We start from the raw sequence: 27,583 nt of genomic DNA on the forward strand, positions 1-27,583 counted from the left end.
GATGGAGTAGATATGTATAGGGGTAAGGGGACAGGGACACTGGAGTGATGGAGGTAGATATGTATAGGGGTAAGGTGACAGGGATACTGGAGGATGGAGGAGATATGTATAGGGGTAAGGGGACAGGGACACTGGAGTGATGGAGGTAGATATGTATAGGGGTAAGGTGACAGGGATACTGGAGTGATGGAGGTAGATATGTATAGGGGTAAGGTACAGGGATACTGGAGTGATGGAGGTAGATATGTATAGGGTAAGTGACAGGGATACTGGAGTGATGGAGGTAGATATGTTATGTCACACCCTGGCCTTAGTTATCTTTGTTTTCATTAGTATTTTAGTTAGGTCAGGGTGTGACATGGGTTAGTATGTTGTTTTTGTATTGTCTAGTGTGGTTGTATGGTTGAGGGGTTTCATAGAGTAGATGGGGTTGTGTTCAGTGTAGGTGTTTAGAATTGTCTATGGTTGAGTGTAGTTGTTTAGGAAAGTCTATGGTTGCCTGATTGGTTCTCAATCAGAGACAGCTGGTTATTGTTGTCTCTGATTGGGAGCCATATTTAAGGTAGCCATAGGCTTTAGGTGGTTGTGGGTAATTGTCTATGTAGAACGTTTGTTGCTTGTCTGTGCACTTACGTTATTTAGCTTCACGGTCGTTTGTTTTTTGTTGTTAGTTTGTTAAAGTGTGTCGTGTCATTCATCTTCATTAATAAAGAGAAGATGTATCAATATCACGCTGCGCCTTGATCCGTCTCTCCACACGATCGTGACATGTATAGGGGTAAGGTGACAGGGATACTGGAGTGATGGAGGTAGATATGTATAGGGTAAGGTGACTTCAGAAATATTCATACCGCTTGACTTATTTCACATTTTGTTGTATTACAGCCTGAATTAAATTGATTCCATTTTTTCTCTCACCCATCTACACACAATACCCCATAATGACAAAGTGACAACGTGTTTTAGAAATTTTGCAAATGTATATAAAAAGAAATACAGAAATATGAATTTACGTAAGTATTGACACCCCTGAGTCAATACATGTTAGAATCACCTGGCAGCGTCTTTCTGGGTAAGTTTCTAATGGCTTTGCACACCAGGATTGTACAATATTTGCACATTATTCAAGCTCTGTCAATTTGGTTGTTGATCATTGATAGACAGGAACATTCAATGTCATGGTAAGCAACTTGCTGGGCTTGTGTTTGAGGTTATGTCCTGCTGAAAGGTGAATTGTCTCCCCGTGTCTGTTGGAAAGCAGATTGAACCATGTTCCCTCTAGGATTCAGCATGTGCTTAGCTCTATTCCCTTCATTTTATCCTAAAATAAACTCCCTAGTCCTTGTCTATGACAGGCATACCATAACATGATGCAGCCACCACCATGCTTGAAAATATGGAGAGTGACTCTAGTAATATGTTGTTTTTGGATTGCCCCAAATATAATGCTTTTGTATTCAGGACACAAAGTTCATTTCTTTGCCATTATCTTTGCAGTTTTACTTTAGTGCCTTATTTGAAACAGGATGCATGTTTTGAATATTTGTATTCTGTACAGGCTTCCTTCTTTTCACTCTGTCAATGACGTTAGTATTGTGGAGTATCTACAATTTTGTTGATACTTCCTCAGTTTTCTCCTATCACAGCCATTAAACTCTGTAATTGTTTTAAAGGCACCACTGGCCTCATGGGGAAGTCTCTGAGTGGTTTCCTTCTTCTCTGGCAACTGAGTTAGGAAGAACACCTGTATCTTTGTAGTCCAAAGTGTAATAATAACTAAGTGTAATAACTTCACCATGCTCAAAGGGATATTCAATGTCTGCTTCTTTTATTTTTACCCATCTACCAATAGCTGCCCTTCTTTGCGAGTCGTTGGAAACCCCCCTTGTCTTGTGGTTGAATCTGTGTTTGAAATTCACTCCTCGACTGATGGACCTTACAGATAATTGTACAGTATGTGTGGGGTACAGAGATGAGGCAGTCATTCAGAAATCATGTTAAACACTATTGCACTTTTGTCTTGCCATGACAAAGTGGTTGAATACTTATTGAGTCAAGACATTTCAGCTTTTCATATTGACAAATTTATAAGAATTTGTAAAAACATAATTCCACATTATTGGCTATTGTGTGACAAAAAAAATCTAAATTGTATCCATTTTAATTCAGGCTGTAACACAACAAAATGTGGAGAAAGTCAAGGGGTGTGAATACTTTATGAATGCACTATATGTGCTAACAGAGTGGCAGCTAACGATAAAATTTGTGTCTACGGTGAGATAGACATGAAATAAGTAGCTTCATACATGGTAATGAAAAGTAATTAACAGACATGTAAGTGATACGCGTATGCTTCCTCTTCCTTTTTGAGTGCATTTAACAACATGTGGTCATTTCCTTCTTGAGTGCACATCTAGCAACATCCTTAACAATACTTTTCTGTCAATCTATGGATTACAAAAATGGCGCAATATAGACAAAATAAGTAGAGAAATAAATAAATAGGGGTTTAAAATGTAGAAGTCTGAGCAACAATTAGTGGGTATTGTATTTCTTTCTAAGAGCATAACACATTCTGGAACAGTTCTTAGAGCATATCGCATTCTGAGAGCAGTTCTTAGAGCATATCGCATTCTGAGAGCAGTTCTTAGAGCATATCGCATTCTGAGAGCAGATCTTAGAGCATATCGCTTTCTGAGAGCAGTTCCTAGAGCATATCGCTTTCTGAGAGCAATAGAGCAATCGCTTTCTGAGCAGATAGAGCATATCGCATTCTGAGAGCAGTTCCTAGAGCATATCGCATTCTGAGAGCAGTTCTTAGAGCATATCGCATTCTGAAAGCAGTTCTTAGAGCATATCGCTTCTGAGAGCAGTTCTTAGAGCATATCGCATTCTGAGAGCAGTTCTTAGAGCATATCGCATTCTGAGAGCAGTTCTTAGAGCATATCGCATTCTGAGAGCAATCTTAGAGCATATCGCTTTCTGAGAGCAGTTCCTAGAGCATATCGCTTTCTGAGGCAGATCATAGAGCATATCGCATTCTGAGAGCAGTTCTTAGAGCATATCGCATTCTGAAAGCAGTTCTAGAGCATATTGCATCTGAGAGCAGTTCTTAGAGCATATTGCATTCTGAGAGCAGTTCTTCGAGCATATTGCATTCTGAGAGCAGTTCTTAGAGCATATCGCATTCTGAGAGCAGATCTGAGAGCATATCGCATTCTGAGAGCAGTTCTTGAGCATATCGCATTCTGAGAGCAGTTCTTAGAGCATATCGCATTCTGAGAGCAGTTCTTCGAGTATATCGCATTCTGATAGCAGTTCTTAGAGCATATCGCTTTCTGAGAGCAGTTCCTAGAGCATATCGCTTTCTGAGAGCAGTTCCTAGAGCATATCGCATTCTGAGAGCAGTTCTTAGAGCATATCGCATTCTGAAAGCAGTTCTTAGAGCATATCGCATTCTGAGAGCAGTTCTTCGAGTATATCGCATTCTGATAGCAGTTCTTAGAGCATATCGCTTTCTGAGAGCAGTTCCTAGAGCATATCGCATTCTGAGAGCAGTTCCTAGAGCATATCGCATTCTGAGAGCAGTTCTTAGAGCATATCGCATTCTGAAAGCAGTTCTTAGAGCATATCGCATTCTGAGAGCAGTTCTTAGAGCATATCGCATTCTGAGAGCAGTTCTTAGAGCATATCGCATTCTGAGAGCAGTTCTTAGAGCATATCGCATTCTGAGAGCAGATCTTAGAAGCATATCGCTTCTGAGAGCAGTTCCTAGAGCATATCGCTTTCTGAGAGCAGTTCCTAGAGCATATCGCTTTCTGAGAGCAGATCATAGAGCATATCGCATTCTGAAAGCAGTTCTTAGAGCATATTGCAGTTCTTAGAGCATATGCATTCTGAGAGCAGTTCTTAGAGCATATTGCATTCTGAGAGCAGTTCTTCGAGCATATTGCATTCTGAGAGCAGATCTGAGAGCATATCGCATTCTGAGAGCAGTTCTTAGAGCATATCGCATTCTGAGAGCAGTTCTTAGAGCATATCGCATTCTGAGAGCAGTTCTTCGAGTATATCGCATTCTGATAGCAGTTCTTAGAGCATATCGCATTCTGAGAGCAGTTCTTAGAGCATATCGCATTCTGAGAGCAGTTCTTAGAGCATATCGCATTCTGAGAGCAGTTCTTAGAGCATATCGCATTCTGAGAGCAGTTCTAGAGCATATCGCATTCTGAGAGCAGTCTGAGAGCATATCTCAATCTGAGAGGAATTCTTAGAGCATACTGCATTCTGAGAGCAGTTCTTAGAGCAAATCGCATTCTGAGAGCAGTTCTTAGAGCATATCGCATTCTGAGAAGCAGTTCTTAGAGCATATCGCATTCTGAGAGCAGTTCTTCGAGCATATCGCATTCTGAGAGGCAGTTCTTCGAGCATATCGCGTTCTGAGAGCAGTTCTTCGAGCATATCGCGTTTCTGAGAGCAGTTCTTCGAGCATATCGCGTTCTGAGAGCAGTTCTTCGAGCATATCGCGTTCTGAGAGCAGTTCTTCGAGCATATCGCGTTCTGAGAGCAGTTCTTCGAGCATATCGCGTTCTGAGAGCAGTTCTTCGAGCATATCGCGTTCTGAGAGCAGTTCTTCGAGCATATCGCTGCTGAGAGCAGTCTTAGAGCATATCGCGTTCTGAGAGCAGTTCTTAGAGCAATCGCGTTCTGAGAGCAGTTCTTAGAGCATATCGCGTTCTGAGAGCAGTTCTTAGAGCATATCGCGTTCTGAGCATTCTTAGAGCATATCGCATTCTGAGAGCAGTTCTTAGAGCATACCGCATTCTGAGAGCAGTTCTTAGAGCATACCGCATTCTGAGAGCAGTTCTTAGAGCATACCGCATTCTGAGAGCGTTCTTAGAGCATACCGCATTCTAGAGCAGTTCTTAGAGCATACCGCATTCTGAGAGCAGTCTGAGAGCATACCGCATTCTGAAAGGAATTCTTAGAGCATATCAATTCTGAGAGCAGTCTTAGAGCATACCGCATTCTGAGAGCAGTTCTGAGAGCATATCTCAATCTGAGAGGAATTCTTAGAGCATACTGCATTCTGAGAGCAGTTCTTAGAGCAAAACGCATTCTGAGAGCAGATCTTAGAGCATATCACATTCTGAGAGCAGTTCTTAGAGCATACCGCATTCTGAGAGCAGTTCTTAGAGCATATCGCGTTCTGAGAGCAGTTCTTAGAGCATATCGCGTTCTGAGAGCAGTTCTTCGAGGCCATTCGCATTCTGAGAGCAGTTCTTAGAGCATATCGCATTCTGAGAGCAGTTCTTAGAGCATACCGCATTCTGAGAGCAGTTCTTAGAGCATACCGCATTCTGAGAGCAGTTCTTAGAGCATACCGCATTCTGAGAGCAGTTCTGTAGAGCATACCGCATTCTGAGAGCAGTTCTTAGAGCATACCGCATTCTGAGAGCGAGAGCATGCTGAGCAGCAATACCGCATTCTGAGAGCAGTTCTGAGAGGATATTGCATTCTGAGAGCAGTTCATTCCTTTTCTGGTATTAGGTTCAGTTATGTCTTGTGTTCTTTGAAGCATATCATTCCAAATAGCTTTTTTGTTCCATTCAGTTGTGAATGCTTGAAGCATACCGCTTCAAGCGTTCATAAAAACTGAAACTAGCTTCTCGATTAAAGACAATGTAAAAATGTATCCTCTTTGACAGTGATTCTGACTTTGTCTAGAGATATGAGAGATGCTGAGCTCTGGTGACCTCATCTGGCTATACAAGAGAGATGATGACTGAGCTCTTGGTGACATGACATGTCTGTCTTTCTGTGTCTTTCTGTGTCTCTGGGAGAATCTCAGTTGMTTTTTGTCATTGTTGTTTTGTTTATTGTTTTTTTCACTTGCTTTGGCAATGTTAAGAAAGCCAGAGGTCCCTCCCCTCTGTCCTTCTCTTCCAATGAGTTTTGAGGAGGCGAGGAGAGAGGACATGAGGAGTATGCAATTGAGATTCTCCTTCTGTCTTTCTGGGTCTCTGTGTACCTCCCCCTCTCTCTCCYCATCTCCCTCTCTCGCTCTCATTTCAATTCAAAGGGGCTTTATTGGCATGGGAAATGTGTTAACATTGCCAAAGCAAGTGAAATGACAAAAACCAACAAAGAAACTTAAACAAAAGAAAGACAAAAACAATCAAACATTAACAGTAAACACGATACACAAAAGGTTTTCTCTTTCTCTGTCTCMCTTTCTCTCTCTCCGTCTCTTGTCTTAAACCCATTTCAAGCGAGTCCCATTTAATTTCAAAATGTCTAATATCACCTCTTTCTCTCTCTGTGTTTAGCTAATGCCCCAAAATTGAAGCGGTTGAGGAACCTGATGGTGGATGAGGGGAGCAGGCTCACGGTCAAGTGTGAGGCTACAGGAAACCCCAGCCCTACCTACAAATGGTTCAAAGATGGCAGTGAGCTCAAGAAAAGCAGAGAGGTCAAAATAAAGTCCAGCCAGTGAGTCCATCTACAATCCCTTGAAGCTCCTAATATATTTAGCATGTGGTAGTATTAGCAAAACAGACAAATGTCAAGTCACTGCATGGCAGAAATTTCTCCTTCAGTAGTTTTCTCCTAATGCTTTTAGCAGCTGACCCAAAGGATGAAAAGCATTTTCGAAAGTGAAACATCAACACAGAGACACATTATTTATGAGAGTATGCCAGGGATTTATGAGCAAATTCCTTCATTAGTGAAATAACAGAAAGTATACTTTGCAGCGTAGAAGTGTTTAGCGACTAGGTGGCCTTTTAAATTAAAGTTGGTTACTGGGTTGATGAATAGGATGGGCCCTAGATTCCTCAGTGTTCCATATTGCAAATCTTTACCTTCCTGTAAATTCTTACCTGCTGAAATTACAAACTGCATCAAAATCGACTCTGACTAACTGGCTTCTATCCCGCTCTAATCTGGTTTGTATGGCGACTCCCAGTTTTTGTTGCTAGGCTACAGTAGGTTCTTCTACCCCTGTTGTGTTGTCGTCCTCTGTCCCCAGACACTTGTTGTGTTTCCATGTCATTTTGGTTCCCCTGGGTCAACTGTTTGTGTCTGCCACAGGAAGAACTCCAGGGTCCAGATCAGCAGAGCCAAGCTGGAGGATTCTGGGAATTACACGTGTGTGGCAGAGAACCTTCTGGGGAACTCCAACTCCACGAGCACTGTTCATGTCCAAAGCAGTGAGTACTGAGCCATGGCCTGTCTGTCAGAGAAGAGGGAATACTGGCATGATGCAGAGTGTATGGCTGGAACATGTATGAGCAAAGAGATGGCGTGTTGGATATTGTCAAGATCACGGCCCGCCCGCCAATTAGGCAGGATTAGGTGGCCGCCAATTGCGACAGATTGATGAGGATGGCATTTTCTGTGCTAAACTGACCAAGACGCACCTGCAACAACACATAAAACCTCACATAATTCTGCCCAAAAACAATGACAATTTCTCTCAACCAGTGGCATATGGGTTTTTTAGGTGAGCTCTGTAATGTCTGTAATCTCTTCTCCTCATTCTTCCCAACAGCGGTGTAACTGTCTTCTCTGTCTTGTGGCAGAATGAGTGATTTGCTGCACAGGGGAAGTGTGTGTGTGTGTGTGTGTGTGTGTGTGTGTGTGTGTCTTGCTCTGGAGGGGAGGTAAGGCAGGCGGCGAGACAGGGCGTATCAGGGTGGTATGTCCACAGGCTCACCCAGACGATATCAATAAAGAAATTGCAGCAAATATGATGAAGGGAGGTAAACCGACTGTATTTTGCTGTGTTTAGCCAACAATTAGGCAGGAAGCTTGATATGAACAGAGTTGGCAAAAAAAATAAAAAATACCTGAATGAATGAATGAATGAATGAAGAATGCAGAATGAAGAATGCAGAATGAAGAATGCAGATGAAGAATGCCGAATGCGAATGCAGAATGCAGAATGCAGAATGAAGAATGCGAATGAAAATGAAGAATGAAGAATGCAGAAAGAAGAGATGCGGAATGCAGATGAAGAATGAAGAATGAAGAATGAGAATGAAGGAATGAAGATGCAGAATGAATAAGAAAGAATCAGAATGAAGAATGCAGAATGAAGAATGCAAGAATGAAGAATGCAGAATGAAGAATGAAGAATGCAAGAATGAAGAATGAATGAATGCGGAATGCAGAATGGAAGAATGCAGGAAGAAGAATGCGAATGCAGAATGAAGAATGAAGAAGAAGAAGCAGAATAAGAATGAATGAGAATGCAGAATGAAGAATGAAGAATGCAGAAGAAAGAATGCAGAATGAAGAATGCAAAATGCAGAATGCAGAAGGAAGAATGAAGAATGCAGAATGAAGAATGAAAGAATGAGAAGAAATGCAGAATGCAGAATGCAGAATGCAGAATGAAGAATGAAAGAATGAAGAATGAAGAATGCAGAATGAAGAATGCAAGAATGCAGAATGAAGAATGAAGAAGAAGAATGAGAATGAAGAATGAAGAATGCAGAATGAAGAATGCAGAAGAAATGAAGAATGCAAGAATGAAGAAGAAGAATGCAGAATGAATGAATGCGGAATGAAGAATGCGAAGAAGAAGAAAGAATGCAGAATGAAGAATGAAAAATGAGAATGCAGAATGAAGATGAAGAATGAAAGAATGAAGAATGAGATGAAGAATGAAAGAATGCAGAATGCAAATGCAGAATGCAGAATGAAGAATGCAGAAATGCAGAATGAAGAATGCAGAATGCAGAATGCAGAATGCAGAAGAAGCGAGAAGAATGCAGAATGAGAATGCAGAATGAGAAGAAGGATGAAGGATGAAGGAATGGAATGCAGAATGAAGATGCAGAATGAAGAATGCAGAATGAAGAATGAATGCAAATGAAGAATGAAGAATGAAGAATGAAGATGAAGATGCAGATGAAGAATGCAGATGAGAATGAAGAATGAAGAATGAAGAATGCAGAATGCAGAAATGAAGAATGCAGAATGCAGAATGCAGAAATGCAGAATGCAAGAATGCAGATGAGAATGGAGAATGCGAAGAATGAAGAATGAAGAATGCAGAATCAGAATGCATTGTATTGAATGTGTGTGATAAGATATAGCCTTCTGTAGTGTCTGTTTTCCTGGGTCGTCTTTTCCTGTGTCATCTTTTCTGTAATAATAGGATTTATTTATATATTTTTGCAGGTACAATATGCGTTGTTGTTGATGTGAACAGAGGAATATGATTGATTTGAGAAGCTGCCTGGGTTGCTATTCATCCTAAGGTCATGAGAGAAATGGCTACTCTGGTGAAAGGCTGCAGTGGTGTATGCCTGGCTGCTGCAGTGTGTTGCTATAGCAGTATGTAGCCGCAGTATTATCTGTGTATGTGTGCCTGCTAGGAGAGAGAGAAAGATGAAGGAGGCAGCAAAAGCTAGAGAGTGAGAGAGTGACTGAGAGAAAGCAAGGTAGATGGAGGAAAGGAGTGAGTGAGGGAAAGGGGGAGCGAGAGAGAGAGTGTAAAGGGAGAGACAGAGTAATGGGAGAGAGAGAGAGAGAGAGAGATAGAGAGATGAGGAGGAGACCCAGCTGCTTTGCAGAGGAGACTGTTTCACACCCATTTTAGAACGCAGTCAGAGTTTGCAGGCTTTGTCCAGAGGCAGCCAGTAACACAGGGTTTCTCTCACCATTACCACTAGTAGCATTATGTCACATCTCTTCCTGAACCTACACCCTCACCGTGTCACCTCACTCCAGACACACACACACATTCATACAAGCTTTTTCAGATAATTGTCTACAGTAATTGGGATTGTTAGTAATGTTGGCCGTCACTCCGGTTTTGCTCTCCCATAAAGGTTGAACAAGGGTGAACACAGAGGGGGAGGCGAAGTGTGTGTGTGTGTGTGTGGTGTGTGTGTGTGTGTGGTGTGTGTGTGTGTGTGTGTGTTGTGTGTTGTGTGTGTGTGTGTGTGTTGTGTGTGTCGTGTGTGTGTGTGTGTGTGTGTGTGGGTGTGGTGTGGTTGTGTGTGTGTCCATGAGCTCTAGGGCCTATGGGTAATGAAGACAAACAGCTCCTCTCCCCAGCACTATCATTTCTCTCCCCAGAGGGAACCAATAGTGGTGCCTCTGGATACTGACTGCTCTGTCGGAGGCAGGCCCTGAGAAACCAGCCCCAACACATGCTGTCCTCCCTCCCTCCAGCCCCAGACTGCTCCACTGTGCGAGCCTATGGCTCCTCTCCCTGTCTAGGGTCAGCCGCTGGGGAGGGCCTTGACCATGGGGGTCTGTCTGTGCATGTGCATGTGGTCCGAGGCTGTAAGGTCACAGGTCAAAAACAGGGAGAGGGCAGGCTGGACGTAGCTTGTGATCTTGTGGACGGGCCAGTTCACAGTGAAGCAGACCCACTAAATATATTTTCTGTTTTACAAGGCAATGATCACTATGTTACAGTGGATGAAAGGTTGTAACCACAACCAGATGAATAATTAGCTGTGAGCTGTGCTGCTGGTAACTTATCTGATGCGGAGTATCACTCAGACTGTCTGAGCCTGACCAACCTGAAGCACAGTCCTATGTTGATATCTGAGGTAACTGGAGCTCACTAAACACCATTATAAACTGGGTGGTTCAAGCCCTGACTGCTGAWTGGCTGACCTCTAACCACTTGAGCAATCTGGAATCTGGATTCATGATTTAACAAGACYTGAGAGATGGGAAATGGAGTTAGTGAGATTTACAGATGAGCAGTATTGTAAACCCCTGTAGTTATTGTGGGGCTACTCCATATTTCTTTACATAGACCCTAGAACTAGACAATAAATGACCTGTATTCATACTAAATGAATAAATGGCCTTTATTCATACTAAATGAATGGCCTTTTGTCAATACAKATTTTTACAAGCTATTTGATTTACCAATGTAACCATGCAACACCAAACTAGTGCCACTCACCTGATAGGAAGAGCCGAGAGGTGCAGAACYTGTTTCACAAATCTGGTGTTGGAAAAAACAACTGTTGTGTTTTCTGTAAAAACTGCACGGACAGTGAACTTGCTCTTCTCATGCATGTTTATAATGAGGGGAAAGTGTGTTGTATGGTGGCACTGTGCCAACTGTGCAGTATGCCGATGATATCCAATTGCTGCTCTTCTGTGGAGATTTTTACCAACGTCACTGTTTTCACCAGGAAAAACAAACACACATTGTAAATGGACAAAGTGGCAATTATTGTTCTACTGCACACAGARGGCAGAGTAGGTGGCTGGGTTTATTGATTTACTTGGTCCATCACTATTTTGGTCTAGCGCAGTAGTGGTGCGTGGGTAAATTCACTGGGGAAACCGAGCCCAAAAACAAAAAAAGKCATATTACAACCTATGTGTTGTGATAATTGTGTTGTTTACTCTATAACCTGTTAGTTCATATGCGACCGTGATATATAGGCCTAAAACTGGAGAGCAACCTCTCTCTGATGAAGTCCGCAAAGCATATTGTGGGCTCCTGACTGGTGCAGCGGTTTAAGGCAGCGCATCTCATGGCTAYAGGTGTCACTACAGACACCCTGGTTCAAATCCAGGCTGTATCACAACCAGCCGTGATTGGGAGTCCCATAGGGCGGCGCACAATTGGCCCAGCGTCCTCCGGGTTTGGCCGGTGTAGGCCATCATTGTAAGTAAGAATTTGTTCTTAACTGACTTGCCTAGTTAAATAAAGCTACAATTTAAATGTAACAAACAGTTACATGACCTACAGCATGGTCTAGCAAGTTAATGTTTCCGACATTTTCAGACGACTAAACAACTATTGATTTAGAACCACGGAGAGTTACCGCAAGTCACAAAGAAAGCASGAGCTGCCTCCACTATTTTAACATTAACATTTCAACATCATCAAATCACCTATGCTTATTCTAATACAGTGACAACTAAAAGATACCGAAAACAATTTAGTCCAATCAACGTAACCTAAATATGATGTGGCTGTCCATGGTTCAGATTTGTGTGTGTGTGTGTGCGTGCGTGTGGGTGCAAGTAGAAAAGCATGTTGACTCACCCAGTAGCAACCTGTCATTTGGTTGCCTGTTTTGCACGTTATTTTGGCATTAATACATGTCACATATCAGTTTGCAAACAATGTAAAAKAWWWWTTCACTCATGGGGACACTACGTCACCGCAAAATCTACAGAGAGATGTAAAGTTCAAGCCCCTTTGGGTGCTGCCATAGATTTACATTAGAAGTGCCCATCCTAGAAGGCTCAAGGTCATTGGCCACAGAAAAAATGATGTCAAATCACGTTATATCTACCGTACCTTTGATTGGACTGATCATGTCAACATCATACTTTCAAAATCTTAGCTAGCAAGCTAGACAAGTAGTCATCATCATGAATCACGTCCACAATCTACTGGCAAATCCTTTTCAATCCTTCAATCCTATGAAGAGAAATTATAGATAAAACGTATTGGTGCTCATTGGCCATAAAACACAAACATTACAAAACAAGTTGGAAGTCGCAAATTCAACAATGAGTGGTTTGGAAGGAATTATTGGCTAACTGCAAGCGTTGCAAAGCAATCACTATTTTGATTCCCCTGCTACTCGGTGGAGAGGGTGTGTGGTCCAAGTCTGGGTTTAAGGGTCTCTTTTCCAAGCTTAAAAGGATAAATATTCACACGTAACACCATGAGCCAGAAAAGGTTAAATACGTTTGTCATGTGATCAATCCAGCATGACTTCTGKCGCATTCAAAACAACTGGAAACTTGGAACTGGGAAATCTCAGACTTCAGTGAGTTCAAGACAACTGTGAACTCTGAAAAAAACTAGCTCTGACTGGGAAAATATTTTCTTATCGGTCATCCAACTCGATATTCCAAGTCGGGAACTCGTGCCTCTTTTTAGAGCCCTAGTGACCTGAAGATCACTGACGTCATGATTGGACCTTGTTTTTTCAGAGTTCACATTTGTCTTGAAAGCACCATAAATCCAGAGAATGACAGACTTTTATGACAAAGTTTCATGACAAAATTTGCCCACAAGAAGGACCGCCGTACCACCTTCCTGTTCAAGTGAGCACAGCACAACGATGAGTTCAAAAATGTATTGTATGTTGCTGCATAAATTATGTAATACAGTATGCCAGGGAGATATGTATACTGTAGCTAAGAAAGTAATACTAAGTGTATGTTGTGTAGTAAGCTGTTAGTAGCCCGTATGCCTCACCCTAATAATTTGGTCCCTTTCTCCCTTATAACTTAGCCTATGGTTCTGACTTGGTCTACAGGGAGAATACTGTAAGAATGGCCCATTTTCTGAATTCTGTAGCTGTGCACTTCAAAAGTGCTGAACAAATAATTATATTGACTACGTCTGTCTTAGCTCGCTCATTAATGTCTTAATCGAAATTACYGATTGCCTCTTATCCGCTCATCATTCCCTTATGCCATAGTTTGTACATCTCAATTGTCAATAGAAACCACATTTGTTTAAGCAAGTCAGCCATATCAGGTATGTTGTTTTTTCTAAAGGCCTAAATGAGGCTGAATGAACTGTTTCACTTCCAGACAAGGCTCCGCTGTTAGCCAGGTGTAGAGGTGGAAAGGATACACTCCATGGTGCTGAAAAGAAAGATCTGCTGTTGGGACAGCTTTATGTAGGCCCTAACAGTTTGTGGGCACTGTTAGTCACTGTTATAGGGCAATTAATGTATTGTTTAAGTGTTGTGTTGTCTTATGTAGTGGCTTGCTAGCATCTATCTAAAAAACATTTTGAGAGTTTGCCCAAACCAAGATTGGACTCACTGGACACTCCTTACCGCCAATGCCATCCTCCTCACTTTCATGTTGACGAAACGGTCTATGACTCTGTCATACAGTACACACTTTTTTTGTCCTAGGCTACCTGGCTAAAATGCTTGCTCGCTAGCCTAGCTTCCTTCATGGGCAATGTTAACTAGTTAACATTAGCCTTCTAAATCTAGCTACTTATTGAAATTCCATCCCCCCAAGTCCACGGGCACAATGTATGAATCTATGGTTGGATCAGAATRGTCATTATAATGTTTGACCAGTACGGAGAATTAAGTAAAACCACAAGCCCAAATTTACATCCATGGCTCATTTAGGAAAGGGTTGATTTTAGCTAGCTATCCACCGGAGGACAACAACACAACGAGATGSATGAATTCAAGTTGTTTCTGTCAAGGACGTATTTATCTCAATGTGATATGACAGGAGTGAAGCCAAACCRAAACTGGCTTCTCTTGACACTTTTTTTGGATGTGCCAGGACCAGTCACAGTTGAGCTCAGTCAGTTTAGCTCAATGCTGATTGGCTATTATTTTACAGTTTTTTTTATCAAGGGAGGCCAACTGCTCGCTGGCTTCACCTCCCTTCTAAGCTACGACTTACCTAGACCCCTAATGTACAAGTTTATGTTTTACCTTGACCCCTACAGTACACGGTTATGTTTTACCTAGACCCCTACAGTACAAGTTAATGTTTTACCTAGACCCCTACAGTACAAGTTAATGTTTTACCTAGACCCCTACTGTAGAAGTTAACGTTTTACCTAGACCCCTACAGTACAAGTTAATGTTTTACCTAGACCCCTACAGTAACAAGTTAATGTTTTACCTAGACCCCTACAGTACAAGTTAATGTTTTACCTAGACCCCTACAGTACAAGTTAATGTTTTTACCTAGACCCTACAGTACAAGTTAATGTTTTACCTAGACCCTACAGTACAAGTTAATGTTTTACCTAGACCCCTACAGTACAAGTTAATGTTTTACCTAGACCCCACATTACAAGTTTAATGTTGTACCTAGACCCCTAAGTACAAGTTAATGTTTACCTAGACACCCTAAAGTACAAGTTAATGTTTTACCTAGACCCCTACAGTACAAGTTAATGTTTTACCTAGACCCCTACAGTACAAGTTAATGTTTTACCTAGACCCCTACAGTACAAGTTAATGTTTTACCTAGACCCCTACAGTACAAGTTAATGTTTTACCTAGACCCCTACAGTACAAGTTAATGTTTACCTAGACCACACAGTACAAGTTATGTTTTTCTAGACCCCTACAGTACAAGTTAATGTTTTACCTAGACCCCTACAGTACACGGTTATGTTGTACCTAGACCCCTAATGTACAAGTTAATGTTTTACCTAGACCCCTACAGTACAAGTTAATGTTTTTACCTAGAACCCTACAGTACAAAGTTGTTTACCTAGACCCCTACAGTAAAAGTTAATGTTTTTACCTAGACCACTACAGTACAAGTTAATGTTTTACTAGAACATTACAATTTTACGTAGAAACCACTAGGTTTGTGTATTTTACCTAGAACCCACCAGTTTATGTCTTTTATCTAGAAACCACCGGGTTTATGTTTTTACCTAGAACCCACCAGGTTTAGTATTTTACCTAGAACCCACCAGGTTATGTATTTTACTTAGAACCCACCAGGTTTAAGTGTTTTACTTAGAACCCCACCAGGTTTAAGTGTTTTACCTAGAAATCACTAGGTTTATGTGTTTCACTTAGAACCACCAGGTGTATGTGTTTTACCTAGAACCCACCAGGTTTATGTATTTTACCTAGAAACCACCAGGTTTATGTGTTTTACCTAGAAACCACCAGGTTTATGTGTTTACCTAGAAACCACCAGGTTTGTGTTTTTACCTAGAAACCACCAGGTTTGTGTGTTTTACCTAGAAACCACCAGGGTGTGTGTTTTACCTAGAAACCACCAGGTTTGTGTGTTTTTACCTAGAAACCACTAGGTTTGTGTGTTTTACCTAGAACCCAGCAGGTTTTATGTGTTTACCTAGAAGCCACCAGGTTTTTGTGTGTTTTACCTAGACCCCTACAGTACAAGTTAATGTTTTATCTAGACCCCTACAGTACACGGTTATGTTTTACCTAGACCCCTAGAGTACAAGTTTATGTTTACCTAGACCACTACAATTTTACTTAGAAACCACTAGGTTTATGTGTTTTACTTAAGACCCACCGTTTATGTGTTTTACTAGAACCCACCAGGTTTATGTGTTTTACCTAGAAATCACTAGGTTTATGTGTTTTACTTAGAACCCACCAGGTTTATGTGTTTTATCTAGAACCCACCAGGTTTTATGTGTTTTAACTAGAAACCACCAGGTTTATGTATTTTACTTAGAACCCACCAGGTTTATGTGTTTTACCTAGAAATCACCAGGTTTATGTGTTTTACTTAGAACCCACCAGGTTTATGTGTTTCACCTAGAAATCACCAGGTTATGTTTTTACTTAGAACCCACCAGGTTTATGTGTTTTACTTAGAACCCACCAGGTTTATGTGTTTTACTTAGAACCCACCAGGTTTATGTGTTTTACTTAGAACCCACCAGGTTTATTTGTGTTTACCTAGAACCCAGCAGGTTTTATGTGTTTTACCTAGAAGCCACCAGGTTTATGTGTTTTACCTAGACCCCTACAGTACAAGTTAATGTTTTATCTAGACCCCTACAGTACACGGTTATGTTTTACCTAGACCCCTAGAGTACACGTTTATGTTTTACCTAGACCACTACAATTTTACTTAGAAACCACTAGGTTTATGTGTTTTACCTAGAACCCACCAGGTTTATGTATTTTACCTAGAACCCACCAGGTTTGTGTGTTTTACCTAGAACCCACCAGGTTTATGTGTTTTACCTAGAAATCACTAGGTTCATGTGTTTTACCTAGAACCACCAGGTTTTGTATTTTACCTAGAACCCACCAGGTTTATGTATTTTACTTGAACCCACCAGGTTTTGTATTTTACCTAGAAACCCACCAGGTTTGTGTATTTTACCTAGAACCCACCAGGTTTATGTCTTTTACTTAGAACCCATCAGGTTTATGTGTTTTACTTAGAACCCACCAGGTTTATGTGTTTACCTAGAAACCCACCAGGTTTATGTGTTTTACCTAGAACCACCAGGTTTGTGTGTTTTACTAGAACCCACCAGGTTTGTGTGTTTTACTAGAACCCACCAGGTTTGTGTGTTTTACCTAGAACCCACCAGGTTTGTGTGTTTTACCTAGAACCCAGCAGGTTTGTGTGTTTTACCTAGAAACCACCAGGTTTATGTGTTTTACCTAGAAATCACCAGGTCTATGTGTTTTACTTAGAACCCACCAGGTTTATGTGTTTCACCTAGAACCCTACAGTACAGGTTTATATGAGTACTGGTACAGTACTGTGGTGGTTACTGCTGCAGGTTACAGTGATCCACATGGCAGGGGAAGGAGAGAGAGAGAGAGAGGCCCCCCTGTGTGTCTCCTGCAGGCTGCTGTGTTGTGATAAGCGTTTTGCAAGGTACCCGTGCGTCCGCAAGCTGAGGGTCGTATCCCTAGGGGGCGCTCTTCACAGCCCCACAGAGAGAATGAGAGAGTGTGTGAGTTCCCAGGAATGTGTTGATGGAAAACACAGCTGGGCTGCTGATTGGTCCAACCTCATCAGTCATGCTGGGGCCCACCAGCAGCAGTTTGCACACACACACTCCATGTAAATGTTGAAGKCAAACACACCTGTCCCTCTCATACAAAACTATATTTTTCTTCATGACTTCTCTATCAACATCTAGTGAGTAATATTATTGCACGTATACAGCTGTGCTCTTACAAAAAAACAGGTTTCCTTATTAGCTTTTCCCTTTCACTCTGTCTCGCTGTTATATTTTATCACTCTCTTTCTTTTCCTGCTATAAAGTCCTGAAATCTCTTTGTAATATAAGGAAACGTAGTTTGTTTAAAGTACATAAAGTCCTGACATCTCTTTGTAATGTAAGGAAACGTAGTTTGTTTAAACTACATAAAGTCCTGACATCTCTCTTTGTAATGTAAGGAAACATAGTGTATTTAAAACCTCTTAATTATGGATCTGCCCCTTTTCAATTTTCGCCAAAAACGACATACCCAAATCTAACTGCCTGTAGCTCAGGCCCTGAAGCAAGGATATGCATATTCTTGGTACCATTTGAAAGGAAACACTTTGACGTTTGTGGAAATGTGAAAGGAATGTAGGAGAATATAACACAATAGATCTGGTAAAAGAAAAGAAAAAGAAAAAACCAACTGTTCTTTTGTATTTTTTTGGTACAATCTTTGAAATGCAAGAGAAAGACCATAATGTATTACTCCAGCCCAGGTGCAATTTAGATTTTGGCCACTAGATGGCAGCTGTGTATGTGCAAAAAATTTAATGATCCAATGAACCATTGCATTTCTGTTAAAAATTTGGTATCAAGACTGCCCAAATGTGCCTCATTTGTTTATTAATAACTTTTCATGTGTAAAATAGTGCACTCTCCTTAAACTACATAAAGTCCTGACATCTCTTTGTAATGTAAGGAAACATAGTTTGTTTAAACTACATAAAGTCCTGACATCTCTTTGTAATGTAAGGAAACATCGTTTTTTAAACTACATAAATCCCCCTTTCTTTCTCTTGGTTGTAAAAAACAGACACCTCAGTCAACGTGACAACACAAATTACCAGATTAACTGGGTTCAAATGACACTCAAAATCTTTCTGGGATGTTAGCTGCAGCTGTGACTGAATGTGAAGTACCTGTAAGTCAATCGATAGGCATTGATTGGTGTGGGCGAGCGGCAGTTGCCATGTCAGAGTAGAGCAGGCCCTCACTCAGGGAGATTCATGCCTAGCTCTCTGTATTTACAGTCCACGGGAGAACACCCTGACAGGGACCCTCAGTCACCACAAATAGACCCACTTCACTTCAACACAACCTAACAGAAAGACAAGCACCAGGCTGCTTTGTTGTTTTAGCCACTGGTTTGGTGGTTTTAGTGTGTGTGTGTGCGCGTGTGCATGTGTGCACTGACAACTGGCAGGTGTCTTCACTGATATTTTCAACATGTCCCTGATTGAGTCTGTAATACCAACATGTTTCAAGCAGACCACCATAGTCCCTGTGCCCAAGAACACTAAGGCAACCTGCCTAAATGACTACAGACCCGTAGCACTCACGTGTGTAGACATGAAGTGTTTTGAAAGGTTGGTAATGGCTCGCATCAACACCATTATCCCAGAAACCCTAGAGCCTCTCCAATTTGCGTATCGCCCAAAGAGATCCACAAATGATGCAATCTCTATTGCACTCCACACTGCCCTTTCCCACCTGGACAAAAGGAAAACTTATGTGAGAATGCTATTCATTGACTAGAGCTCAGCGTTCAACACCATAGTACCCTCAAAGCTCATCACTAAGCTAAGGATCCTGGGACTTAACACCTCCCTCTGCAGCTGGATCCTGGACTTCCTGACGGGCCGRCCCCAGGTGGTGAGGGTAGTGTTAGGTAACAACACATCTGCCACGCTGATCCTCAACACTGGAGCTCCACAGGGGTGCATGCTCAGTCCCCTCCTGTACTCCCTGTTCACCCACGACTGCATGGCCAGGTACGACTCCAACACCATCATTAAGTTTGCAGACAACACAACAGTGGTAGGCCGGATCACCGACAACGACGAGACAGCCTATAAGGAGGAGGTCAGAGACCTGGCCGGGTGGTGCCAGAATAACAACCTATCCCTCAACGTAACCAAGACTAAGGAGATGATTGTGGACTACAGGAAAAGGAGGACCGAGCACGCCCCCATTCTCATCGACGGGGCTGTAGTGGAGCAGGTTGAGAGCTTCAAGTTCCTTGGTGTCCACATCAACAACAAACTAGAATCCTCCAAACACAAGACAGTCGTGAAGGGCACGCAAGCCTATTCCCCTCAGAAACTAAAAAGATTTGGCTGGGTCCTGAGATCCTCAAAAGGTTCTACAGCTGCAACATCGAGAGCATCCTGACTGGTTGCATCACTGCCTGGTACAGCAATTGCTCGGCCTCTCACGCAAGGCACTACAGAGGGTAGTGCGTACGGCCCAGTACATCACTGGGCTAAGCTGCCTGCCATCCAGGACCTCTACACCAGGCGGCGTCAGAGGAAGGCCTAAAATCGTCAAAGACCCAGCCCCCCAGTCATAGACTGTTCTCTCTACTACCGAGTCTAGGACAAAAAGGCTTCTCCAACGTTTTTACCCCCAAGCTATAAATCTTGAATAGGTAATCAAAAGGCTACACGGACTACTGGCATTGTGTGCCACCCCACCCAACCCCTCTTTTTACGCTGCTGTTACTCTTGTTTATCATATATGCATAGTCACTTTAACAAACATTCATGTAAATACTACCTCAATTGGACCGACCAACCAGTGCTCCGCACATTGGCTAACCGGGCTATCTGCATTGTGTCCCGCCACCCACCACCCGCAACCCCTCTTTTACGCTACTGCTACTCTCTGTTCATCATATATGCATAGTCACTTTAACCATATCTACATGTACTACTACCTCAATCAGCCTGACTAACCGGTGTCTGTATATAGCCTCGCTACTGTATATAGTCTGTATTTTTACTGTTTTTATTTCTTTACTTACCTATTGTTCACCTAACACCTTTTTTTGCACTATTGGTTAGAGCCTGTAAGTAAGCATTTCACTGTAAGGTCTACACCTGTTGTATTCGGCGCACGTGAAAAATACATTTTGATTTGATTTGATTCCCACTGAGTTGGTCATTCAGGGGCCTGTGCACCCTCTGACCTCTTGCTACTCTGTGATCAGGCCCAGTGTGTCTGAACAGAGGTTTGTTGCACTATGGCTCGTGAAGGTGTCTCTGGTCAGATGAGGAATACACATATATTTACCATTCACTGCTTAACGCACAGGAGTGTTGCCTTTTGTAGTTTGCCTGCCACGCTGTCCTCCTACCCCCATCCTGTTTCCCATCCTTTGCTCCTGTTAATGGTGGTCTCCCCAGTCGCTGGTGCGGTGTGGGGATTCCTTTCTGGGTCCTGTTATCTATAGCAAGAGAGAGGGAAGTCCTGAGGGAGCTACTCTACGTTACGCGGTTGGTCAGTGACGCACAGGGGTTTGAGCTGCTTAGGTCTAGAGCTGAAGTTGGAACTAGAGCTGAAGTTGGAACTAGAGCTGAAGTTGGAACTAGAGCTAGTGGAACTAGAGCTAAGTTGAACTAGAGCTAAAGTTGGAACTAGAGCTGAAGTTGGAACTAGAGGCTGAAGTTGGAACTAGAGCTGAGTAACTGAGTGAAGTGAACTAGAGCTGAAGTTGGAACAGATAGATGCTGAAGTTGGAACTGAGCTGAAGTTGGAACTAGAGCTGAAGTTGGAACTAGAGCTGAAGTTGGAACTGAGCTGAAGTTGGAACTAGAGCTGAAGTTGGAACTAGAGCTGAAGTCTAGAGTGAGTATAGAGCTGAAGTTGGAACTAGAGCTGAAGTTGGAACTAGAGCTGAAGTTGGAACTAGAGCTGAAGTTGGAACTAGAGCTGAAGTTGACTGAGCTGAGTGGAACTAGAGCTGAAGTTGGAACTAGAGCTGAAGTTGGAACTAGCTGAGTTGGACTAGAGCTGAAGTGGAACTAGAGCTGAAGTTGGAACTAGAGCTGAAGTGGACTAGAGCTGAAGTTGGAACTAGAGCTGAAGTTGGAACTAGAGCTGAAGTTGGAACTAGACGCTGAAGTTGGAACTAGAGCTGAAGTTGGAACTAGAGCTGAAGTTGGAACTAGAGCTGAAGTTGGAACTAGAGCTGAAGTTGAACTAGAGCTGAAGTTGGAACTAGGCTGAAGTTGGAAACTGAGCTGAAGTTGGAACTAGAGCTGAAGTTGGAACTAGAGCTGAAGTTGGAAACTTAGAGCTGAAGTTGGAACTAGAGCTGAAGTTGGAACTAGAGCTGAAGTTGGAACTAGAGCTGAAGTTGGAACTAGAGCTGAAGTTGGAACTAGAGCTGAAGTTGGAACTAGGAGCTGAAGTTGGAACTAGAAGCTGAAGTTGGAACTAGAGCTGAAGTTGGACTAGAGCTGAAGTTGGAACTAGAGCTGAAGTGGAACTAGAGCTGAGTCTGAAGTTGGAACTAGAGCTGAAGTTAAGACTAGGTTGGGTCTGGCGCCCAGGTTAGGAGGACTGGTGCTGGAGCTGGAGCCCGGGTTAGGAGGACTGGTGCTGGGGATGGAGTCCAGGTTAGGAGGACTGGGGATGGAGTCCAGGTTAGGAGGATTGGTGCTGGGGCTAGAGCTGGGTTAGGAGGACTGGTGCTGGGGCTGGAGCCCGGGTTAGGAGGACTGGTGCTGGGCTGGAGCCCGGGTTATGAGGACTGGTGCTGGGCGTGAGTCCAGGTTATGAGGATTGGTGCTGGGGCTGGAGTCCAGGTTAGGAGGATTGGTGCTGGGACTGGAGTCCAGGTTATGAGGACTGGTGCTGGGCTGGAGTCCAGGTTATGAGGACTGGTGCTGGGGCTGGAGCCCGGGTTAGGAGGATTGGTGCTGGGGCTGGAGCCCGGGTTAGGAGGACTGGGGCTGGAGCCCAGGTTAGGAGGACTGGTGCTGGGGCTGGAGCCCGGGTTAGGAGGACTGGTGTGGGCTGGAGCCCGGGTTAGGAGGTTGGTGGGGATAGAGCCCGGGTTAGGAGGACTGGTGCTGGGGCTTGTAACCCGGGTTAGGAGGACTGGTGCTGGGGCTGTAGCCTGGGTTAGGAGGACTGGTGCTGGGGCTGGAGTCCAGGTTAGGAGGATTGGTGCTGGGGCTGGAGCCCAGGTAGGAGGACTGGTGCTGGGGCTGGAGTCCAGGTTAGGAGGATTGGTGCTGGGCTGGAGCCCGGGTTAGGAGGACTGGTGCTGGGCCTGGAGCCCGGGTTAGGAGGACTGGTGCTGGGGCTGTAGCCCGGGTTAGGAGGATTGGTGCTGGGGCTAGAGCCCAGGTTAGGAGGATTGGTGCTGGGGATAGAGCCCGGGTTAGGAGGACTGGTGCTGGGGCTGGAGTCCAGGTTAGGAGGATTGGTGCTGGGGCTGAGCCCGGGTTAGGAGGACTGGTGGCTGGGCTGGAGTCCAGGTTAGGAGGATCGGGGCTGGAGTCCAGGTTAGGAGGATTGGTGCTGGGGATGGAGCCCGGGTTTTGAGGTCTGGTGCTGGGTTGGAGTCCAGGTTAGGAGGATTGGTGCTGGGGTTGGAGCCGGGTTATGAGGTCTGGTGCTGGGGTTGGAGCCCGGGTTTGAGGTCTGGTGCTGGGGCTGGAGACCAGGTTAGGAGGATTGGTGCTGGGGCTGTAGCCCGGGTTAGGAGGACTGGTGCTGGGGCTGGAGCCCAGGTTAGGAGGACTGGTGCTGGGGCTGGAGCCCAGGTTAGGAGGACTGGTGCTGGAGCCCGGGTTAGGAGGACTGGGGCTGGAGTCCAGTTTAGGAGGATTGGTGCTGGGGATGGAGCCCGGTTATGAGGTCTGATGCTGGGGTTGGAGTCCAGGTTAGGAGGATTGGTGCTGGGGTTGGAGGCCGGGTTATGAGGTCTGGTGCTGGGGCTGGAGACCAGGTTAGGAGGATTGGTGCTGGGCTGTAGCCCGGGTTAGGAGGACTGGTGCTGGGGCTGGAGCCCAGGTTAGGAGGACTGGTGCTGGGATTGGAGCCCAGGTTAGGAGGACTGGTGCTGGGGCTGGAGCCCGGGTTAGGAAGGACTGGTGCTGGACTTGAGTTAGGAGGACTAGTGCTAGTGCTGCTGGAGTTGGGGATCTGTTTGGGGCTGGAATTGGGACTGGGTTGGAGTAGGAGCTGGACATATTGCGGTGCTCCTGGGCTGGGTCAAGTTACTTTGGCCTGTCTGTGCTCAGTGACCCCTCCACTGTTAGTTTGTCCTCTGGCAGTGGACTGAGCCACCACCATCTGCCACCAGCAGCAGTGCTCTGATGCCCAATTTCACAGCCGCCAGAGTGTGTGGGCGGTGCGCGTGTTTGGGAGGGAAGGGGGGGCTGAGGAATGGGCGAGGTGTGATCCAGAGCCGACACGCTTTCTTGCTGGGAGAAAGAGAGGCAAGCACTAAGGGGATACTTTCTCATTGGGGACTCCAGGGGATCTAACACAGAGCTAGAGCTGCCGTAGAGACATTGTGAATCTGGTGCAAAGCCTACACCACCACTGTTACCAGCTGAAAGGGAAGAAAGAGTTAATTGGACAGGCAGTGGATGGACCTGGATGGACCTGGATGTCTGTGTGTATCCATTCCCTGTGCTGAGGTCTGAGGAGGGGGCTGAGGGCGGCACCAGACTGGGTTGCCCTCRGTCGCGTGGCCCTCCCCGGCGGGGCTGCAGATGGGGCTTTGGGACCGTGAGGGGCCTCCTCTTGCTCCTCCCCACCCTCCTCCTGCTCATCCTGAGCCTGGGTGCCTGTCTCCTGCTGCTGCGCCGGGCGCTAGCTCAGGGCTCCACATCCACACGCTCTAAGTCCCCCGGTCACCTGGATCTGAGGGCGGGGGAGGAAGAGGAGAGTTATCCACTGACATACACTACAGCTACACCAAACAGAGCAGGAACTGCCAACGGGGCCACCGGAGCCTTTGAAAGTAGGGCACTCCAGGGAACATCCCTCTCCGCTGCAGGCTCTCTGCTCCAGCCAACACCTGGCCTGATTATACCCACTCTGCTGCCCACCCAACCTGCACTGCTGCRGGCCAGCGCCAGCACAACACCCCTCCTCCGCCTCCTCCTCCTCAGTAAGTGCGCTTTGCTTGTTTACATGAGCGGCTGTTGTGCAATCGCATTCTGTGGCYCTCATTGATTTCCCCCCAATGCTGAGATGAATTTGGCAGGCAAGACTAAGCATATCATCGATGTGATTGATGAAGGTTAATATATAATAAAAGACATGATGAGGGGAGATTAGGATAAAGTTCAGAGCTCCATTTTGTACTTTTCACATGCTATCTTTCTCTCTCTCCGGTTTGATGGTCCTTGAAACATGGTCACTGTCCTCTTGAAACAGGCTTTCAGTGCATTATCATTAGTGACGTTTTGTTTGTGTTTCTCAAATTCTTGAAAGAGATCATGCTCTGTTCTGGCCCTTGGCATAACAGTGATTCCTGTTGGTGGTGAAGCTGCTGCAGTCTCATGCTCCTTTTGAACTCTTTGCAACTGTGAAATGTACGAAGACACACAGGATCGATACTGCGCGTGTGTGTGTGTGTGTGTGTGTGTGTGTGTGGTACTATGCTTGTTTGTATTCACAGTGTTTGTGTAAGGGATGTTAGATGTATCAGTTCTGCTGTTTGTTGCAGAGCCTGGTCATTTTGAGCTTTGTAGCTCATCATGTATTTCAACACTATTATAACTGCTGCCTTGAGACAAAGAATATATAGCTCATCTCCTGTCCCTCACCCTTCCCCATTATACACGCACACAGCAGCACGCACACGCGCACGCACGCACACACACACACACACTGACACACACTCACCCAATCTACACACACACACACACACACACGGACACACACACACCACACACGCACAAGCCAGCACACGCACATGCACAGCACACCGCACAGCACAGCAACACACTGACACACACACACGCGCGCACGCACACGCACACACGACAACACTCACCCAATCTCACACACACAACACACGCCGCGCACGCACACACAACACGTACCAATCTCACTACACCGCCAACGCCACAACACACTCAAATCCACACACACACACACACACACAACGGACACACATCACACTGACACGCACTCACACACGGACGCAAGCACAACCCCGCCCTCATACACTACACTATACACTAACCGACCATACACTGCACTCATAACTACGACTAACACTTACGCACGTCAATACACTTACGCACTCACATACCACCATCACTTCGCATCACCACCGTCCTCTCACCTCACTCACAATAAAGCCGACTTGAAGCACCCGATTCTGGCAGCCAGTCATATTATCATCGAAATGTGAACCTGGGTGCCCTGTGGCGTTAGAAAACTATTTTACACAAATGATTTAGTGAACTACTATTTTGTTGTCAGCACTATCATATGTTCCCATGTACATTGAGGATGTATCTTCCTTAATAAATGTACCATGAACAGTGAGGATGTATCTTCCTTTAAAAATGACCCATGTACATGAGGAATGTAATCTTCCTTTCAAAAATGTACCCATGAACAGTGAGGATGTATCTTCCTTTAATAAATGTAACCCATGCACAGTGAGGATGTATCTCCTTTCATAAATGTACCCATGCAACAGTGAGGACGTATCTACTTAATAAATGTACCCATGAACCAAGTGGAGGATGTATCTTCCCTAATAAATGTACCCATGAACAGTGAGAGTATCTTCCTTCATAAATTACCCTGAACAGTGAGGATGTATCTTCCTTTAATAAATGTACCATTGCACAGTGAGGTCTGAAATGGAGAGACTGTTAGAATCCCTCTGAGAAAAAAACAGGGATGTTACACATAATGGAAAACACACAGATGCAGCAAGAATGCATGCAGTATAAATTGACCTCTAAAAAAGCGATAAGATATCCCGGTCCCAGCTGTAACAAGAGACATCTCAGAAATTCCCAGCCAAGAGTGAGGAGGGGGCTGAGGGGGAGGGGGTCCATGAYGGGCTTTCTACTCCAATGCTGGTATAGAGAGTTTAGCATTGAACCAGGTCAGGGGTTTTTGGAGATGCCACCCTCTTTGTCAGTTGATGCCTGGGGCTTGCACTTTTGGACCTTTTCTCTGCCCAACCAGGTCGTTCACATGGTCTGGACTTGGTTTCTTCCAGTTAAGATATACAGTGCCATCAGAAAGTATTGACACCCCTTGACTTTTTCCAAATGTTGTTGTGTTACAGCCTGAATTTWAAATGGATGCAATTGAGAWTATTTTGTCACTGGTCTACAAACAATACCTCATAATGTAAAAGTGGAATTATATATATTTTTTTATGTATTTAACAAAATAATAAAAAATGTAAAGCTGACATGTCTTCTAGTCAATAATTATTCAACCCTGTTGTAATGGCAAGCTTAAATAAGTTAAGGAGTAAAAATATGCTTAACAAGTCACATAATAAATTGCATGTACTCACTCTGTGTGCAATAATAGTGTTTAACATGATTTATTAAGCACTACCGCTTATCTGTACCCCACACATACAATTATCTGTAAGGTCCCTCAGTCGAGCAGTGAATTTCAAACACAGATTCAACCACAAAGACCAGGTAGGTTTTCCAAAGCCTCACAAAGATGGGGACCTATTGGTAAATSGGTAAAAATAAGGGAAGCAGACATTGAATATCCCTTTGAGCATATTGAAGTTATTAATTAATTACACCTTTGATGTTGTATCAATACACAAAGTCACTACAAAGCTACAGGCGTCCTTTCTAAGTTGCCGGAGAGGAAGGAAACCACTCAGGGATTTCACCATGAGGCCAATGGTGATTTTAAAAKAGTTACAGAGTAATGGCTGTGATAGGAGAAAACTGAGGATGGATCAACAACATTGTAGTTACTCCAAATACTAACCTAATTGACAGAGTGAAAAGGAGGAAGCCTGAACAGAATAAAAAATATTCCAAAACATGCATCCTGTTTGTAACAAGGTACTAAATTAATACTGCAAAAAATATGTTTGGTCCAAATCCAATGCAACACATTACTGAGTACCACTCTCCACATTTTCAAGCATAGTGGTGG

General features: G+C 44.1%; 1 long non-coding RNA gene and 1 pseudogene across 1 annotated transcript in view; one reads left to right on the top strand and one right to left on the bottom strand.

Moving 5' to 3' along the window:
- The window catches only part of LOC139027782 (uncharacterized), a 663,342-nt gene that overhangs the window by 187,003 nt on the left and 448,756 nt on the right, over positions 1 to 27,583 (bottom strand). The window lies entirely within an intron of this gene.
- Positions 1 to 27,583, top strand: part of LOC111963723 (pro-neuregulin-2, membrane-bound isoform-like) — a 189,230-nt pseudogene that overhangs the window by 101,863 nt on the left and 59,784 nt on the right.

The sequence above is a fragment of the Salvelinus sp. IW2-2015 genome, linkage group LG5 (assembly GCF_002910315.2).
Source record: "Salvelinus sp. IW2-2015 linkage group LG5, ASM291031v2, whole genome shotgun sequence".
Classification (NCBI taxonomy): Eukaryota; Metazoa; Chordata; class Actinopteri; order Salmoniformes; family Salmonidae; genus Salvelinus; species Salvelinus sp. IW2-2015.